Here is a 6,000-nt window from a genome sequence, read left to right on the forward strand (position 1 = left end):
GGGCGGTCTGCTAATCTCAGAAAAAGACTTGTTCATCTGTCCCTAACGCTTGGAATAGACTCAAAGCTTCTTAGAGCCTGCGGAGATCCCCGGAGGGGAACTAAGGTCTTAATGGGTCACAGCCAACTTTCCATTTCTACATTTTGCATTCAGCTATGCTCTATGTACCCACAACAGCCTACTTCCACTCAACTGTCAGCCTGGGGGTGGGGCTGCCACAACCTCTTCCTTCCCTTCTCTCTCAGCCAAAATGATAAAGGGTTCCGGTTGGGGATTTAGCTCAGTGGTAGAGCGCTTGCCTAGCAAGCGCAAGGCCCTGGGTTCGGTCCCCAGCTCCGAAAAAAAAAAAAAAAGAAAAGAAAAAAAGAAAGGGTTCCACACTCATCCCGGGGGCCCCAGAAGTTATGCTTGTGCACTCTCTGACTGACGGTCAGCAGTCAACGCTGAGCACACAGTGACGGACTGAAGTGTGTCACAGCAGGAAAGTGGTCATGGAAAAGGTAACTTAGAATGTTCACTTGATTAGAAGGAGAACTCTAAAACGGGAATATGTGTTTGACCCATAAGTGACTCCTATAAGTAAATATTGGAATTAGCAATCAGCTAACAGCCTTCTTCCCTTTTGAAACTCCCCTACACTTTACCATTCTACTTGCCAGCCTCTCCGCCCTCCTTGGCACAATACTGCCAGATGGCAGACTCCAGGCCATGAGCTCTTTAGGCAAATCATCACAGAGCCAATAAAGAATTACCCCATTAGGTCCAAAAGAAGTTGGGGGACAAATGGCTAATGGTGGTGTGTTTATTACCATATCAAAGCCCACACCAGCTTCCAAGCTGTCTCAGCTTTGCATATGCCTGTTACAGAGTCTATGCTGCCATCCTGACTCTTCTCACCTTGCCTCTACCCTAACCTCCCGATCGTGGGCTTCCCTCCCTCAGCTTCTCATTTCTGTATAAGCCTACCATTTGGGCCTTGTGTTCTCTTGGTTCTCTTGGCTCTTGGTCACCTCTCTCTTGGCCCTCTCTTGGCTCTTGGTCCACCCCCCCCCTCTCTCTTGGACCTGTTTCCTCTTTGCCCTCTCTTCTCTTCTATCTGTTCTCACTTCCCACCCCTCCTTATGGCCTCATCCAGTCTACTGGCAATATTTATTCCACTACTTTCTTTTCTCTGCTCTGGCCTCTTCCAGATGCCTCTGGTTGTACTCTCCCTCATATCTACAACAAACACCTTCTCAACCATACCTTGGACCACTTGTCCTGACTTTATATGGGCCCCGATATCCAGACAAATGGGGTTGCTTATCATCAATCTCCCTTCTCTTTGCTTGACCCTTAAAAGGAAGACTTGCTTGCAGGGGGTGGGGTAGTACAGTCTAGGCTCAACAAGTTTTAGCAACCTTGACCAGTGTCAGCCAAAATGGACTTTTTCAGTTCCATCCCTCCTACTGTGACTCAAAACAAGGAGCACAGGTCCTCTGTTGCTAGCTAGCAGAACTCGGTTGCTAGCTGGACAAACAAAGCCAATAACCCCATTCCATGCTCCTCCCCATGAGCACCACACCAGGCAGAACTGGAGCAAGGAAAAGGAGCATTGTCAGAGGTCATGAGGTCAGGAAACTATCGTTATCTGCTGATGGGCTACTGTTGGAGTGAATAATTCTAAAGAGCTGATAGCCTTCTCAAAGGTGGAGAAGATGCAATTTAGCCTTGGCAGATTCACTGTGATTAATATCAAGCTGACTATATTGTTCGCTTGATAGGGAATGCTGGATTATACAACTAGCTGTCCTGGGATTAAACATTGACTCTAGGACAAGGGTTAAATATTGACTTAGCTAAAGACCTACGGATGGGAGCAGAGCTGATGATAAACAGCACTTCATCTGTTCAGTTTTATTTTATTCACCTTGAAAAGTAACAGTCACAGGGACCATCCCATGCCAGATCTGAAATGAAGGATTAGAGATTCGACAGATTCCTGGTAGGCAGACGCATAGAAAAGGGGGTCACCAGCAGATAATAAAGACGGCAAACATCCGGCGTCTTCCTCGTTCTCCTGATTCCTAAAGGCCTGGTGGGCTCTTCTCCCCTTACCACCAGCAGGACAACAAGTTCAAGATCAGGACATATTTACCCCCAAATTGTAGGCCTATCAGCCTCCCTCTCTTTGTTCAAACTTAGGGAATGAAGACCCCCCAAAGACCCCTAAATCCCCGAGCCATCAGAAAGAACCTGAACTTTAGGCTATCAAGTCTTAGCTATGTAGACGCTCTCTCTCTCTCTCTCTCTCTCTCTCTCTCTCTCTCTCTCTCTCTCTCTCTGTGTGTGTGTGTGTGTGTGTGTGTGTGTGTGTGTGTGTGTGTGTGTGTCTTCACACCTAATAAGTCTGAGACTTTCCCCTTGCCTTTTAATTCTTTAACTAGCAGAGAAAAATGAACCTGGTCTAAACTCCAGGCTGGTAACAGATGGGCCGTGCAAAGTGAGGAAGGGTGCATAGTTTAGGGAGATCCTTCTCTGTCAGGGATTGGATCAATCCATAGTCTTAGCACATGAAGTTAGCAAATCCCTGAGTTTGGATCTGTGTGGACTTGACATTCTATACTCCACTGGATCAAACAAACAGGGAAGTAGAAAACCCTTGCAGCCCATGGAAATGTAACTCAAGATGGCCATCCTTAATGAGGCTTTGGTAAACAGCAGGGGTGGGGTTGGGTGGCAAGTACCCAGTGCAGGAAGGTCTTGGTCATAGGCCTGTCTCTGCCACTTCCCTTTCAAAATACGCTTGGACATCATTCCACATCTGTGCCCATAGGTCTTCCTTGTTCAGTGCAGAATTCCTCTTAGTTCTGAGTCCCTGATCTGCCCTGTGCTTGACACTGAATGATGGGCATCTGCTAAGTTCAATCCCTTACACATATTAATTTTTATAACAACATTGTGAATTGAGGACGATCAGGCCCAAAGACGTTAACCCACTTGTCCAAGGCATCGTGGCTGGCAGATGGAAAGACTTGGGTGCGAATCCAGGACAGTCTACGTGCAGAACCTGTTCTTTCTCACAGGCTGTACTGCCTCTGCCGGTTTGTCATCTCCTGGCTTGTGCAGGACAGTGTTGTGTGTGAGTTATGTCTATATACCTGGAGGAAACGACAATACACACTTCTGCAGATTTCCAGTTCTCTGGATCTCTTAAGGACTCATGGTCAGAGTAGATGCAGGGAGTAGACCTAGTCTCCAAGCTATACCTACATTCTGATTCCGGAAGTCTGTAAATGTAGCCTCGTTTAGGATTAAATTCAGGATAATCAGACAAAGAAATCACTCCACATGATGCGGTTGGCCATTTTATGCTATTGCAAATGTCGTTGTAAGAGCAGCAGACACCGGAGACATGCCCTGAGGGCAAAGTGACTGTAGAGGCAAAACCTGGAAGTTTCAACTGCTCATCAAAGGATGTCATTGAACACTAGCAGAAGCTAGACATTAGAAGAAGCAACATCAAATACTCCTCTAGAGGCTTTGTAAGTCCTGCTGACTCCTTGATTCTAGATTTCTATTCTTCAGAACCGAAGAGGAATATACTTCTGTTGCTTATTGGTACTAAGATTATGGTTGCTTGTTACAGACCCCACGACAAACTTGGACAGTGCTCAGCTGACACACAGAGACCTAGTATTGGAAAGCCCTTGTGAACCAATTGGCCAAATGCTCTCCCATTCAACATATGAAAAGCCCACAAGCTAAAGAGGAAATGATCCTGCAAAGGTCACTCAGCAAGTTAGGGGTAGAGCCCAAACCCAAATACAAGCATGTTAACTCAAGCCCTGTGGCTCTGATCCTCCCCACACTGAATGAAAACAGATCATATTTTCTTATTTCTAGAAGAAGGTTGGCTTGAGCAAATGAAGTGGGTTTTAGAAAGTAATGCCATCATCATTACTAAGTTGAATGTAGACATATTCCCTAGCTGTGGGCCAGTCCCTCCTCCCTCAGAGCTGGTTCAGGAATCACTCCTTGGGTTCTAGAGAGGGAAGCTGCCACATGTGGGAGGAAGTTAGTCCCCATGCTCACACCACCAGCTAGCGGCTGGACTCAAAACTGGCCACAGGAACTTTACTTCCTGATTTTTCATTGAGTTCTACTTTGATGTTTCCTCTTTCCCAAAGCTGGATCACTAAGTGGGGTTACATGGAGAATGTACATATTTCTTTTTGTGTGTTAACATGGCTTGCCAAAACACTTCTGGACACCACTGGGAACAAGTGCCCCCAGGACATGATCTAGAGAGCCACCCACTACCCCAGAGTTGTGGAGTAGGCACAGAGTCCAACCTCCACCTTCAGGCAGCAAAGAAATGATGGTTTAGTTGATATTTTCTTCCCCCCGGCAAAGCCTTTCTTCATCAAGTGTCTGTGCAAATATTTAGGGCTATGCCTTAGTACCTAATCTATCCATGACAACTAGACACAAGCTATTCCCTGCCTTGGGGGAAAGCAAACATAACCTACAAGTACCTTGACTATTGAGTTTAAATAGAAGGAGACGCAGAACAGAAAACTGTGTAAGGAGCTCTCAGATGGCAGAAATGGGCTTGTGTCATCTCTGTCCCCATATATCTCCCTATAATCATTGGAGCAGGAAATTGCTAGTGAGGAAGAAAGCTGTTAATAATGCCCCTCTGTGACCTCCCACCTGCCACCATGGCTCTAAGCCTCAGCTCCAGAAGAGAGGAGATTAACAGTGCTGTGTAGACAGTTTAGAAATTCCAGAGCCAATAGGTTGCAATATTGCCTGTCTTCTCTAAACTACCAAGGTCCACCGTCTTGCCGTACCCCATTGTCCCTCCAATGACATGAGAGCTCTGCAGTTCAAAAGACACATAGGCATCATGGGACCATGGTTTTCTCGAGACCGCAGGAAGCTACAGATCAGCCAGTCCACTATACAATCACAAGAACAAAGGAGGGCTGAGAAGCCGCAAAGCCCTACTGAAGGAGTTGAGCTATAGAGACAAGAAAATCTGGAGTGTGGGTACTGCAAAGCCCTTGGAAGGAGTAAAGGTAAAAGGTCCCACTGACTAGGTGGAAGTTCTATCTTGGGTCACAGAACCACTTTTTCTTTTTGAGGAACAAGACCAACACAGCAGCGCAGCAAACCAAGACCAAAGCAGTAATGTTGCCACCCAGAGGAGGGAAAGAAGACAAAAGGAAAACGAAATCCAATCTGAAATATCGTTGAATTGGACTGAGCTTTCCTGGAAGTGACCATGATTTCTTTTTTTCTCGCATCAATCAGATTGTAGATGTATGATCTTCAATGGAACTCCATAATAAAAAAAATATTTCTTTTCTTGTCATCAAAACCTGTGCTTGTCTTGTGGGCTAGTGCACACGAGTGAACTCACATGTATAGACTGACCCTCCTTTGAACTCACATGTATAGACTGATCCTCCTTTGAACTCATGTGTATAGACTGATCTTCCTGTTTCTCTTGCCCCTGTCTCCTTTTTCCTTTCCCCTTCTGGGAGTTTGATTTAATACTCTTGAAATACGAGTGGGTGAGCCAGGCCTAGGTACAGTGCATAGAACTTCAGGGGGGCAGGGAAGGTTGTGAGCGTGTAGAGGAATGTATTTGGAACAATGGGCTCCATCTGTGTGGCACAGGAAGGCTATGATTATCTGGCTATGAAATAGGTCATGACCTGGACTTGCTGTAGTTGACTCAGCTTGTGGGAGTCTTCTGCTGTGGATAGCCAGGTCAAGACTCTCTCCCCACATTCAGCTCAGCTTTAAGGAGCTTGGGTAGAGTCTGGGTTGAAAAGGGAATTAGTGTAGTTCGTAGTTCCCAAGGTACTGAAAGCCCTAGGCAGAAAAGGGGAACTTTGCAGATGGTGCTCAAAGAGTGGCATTTCCGGCTCCTTGTATTAGGTAGTCATAGGAACAGGGCAATCCCTAGTGACTGGGGAGGTGAGACCAAACACTAAGGGGACATTCTGT

The sequence above is a fragment of the Rattus norvegicus genome, chromosome 13 (genome assembly GCF_036323735.1).
Source record: "Rattus norvegicus strain BN/NHsdMcwi chromosome 13, GRCr8, whole genome shotgun sequence".
Classification (NCBI taxonomy): Eukaryota; Metazoa; Chordata; class Mammalia; order Rodentia; family Muridae; genus Rattus; species Rattus norvegicus.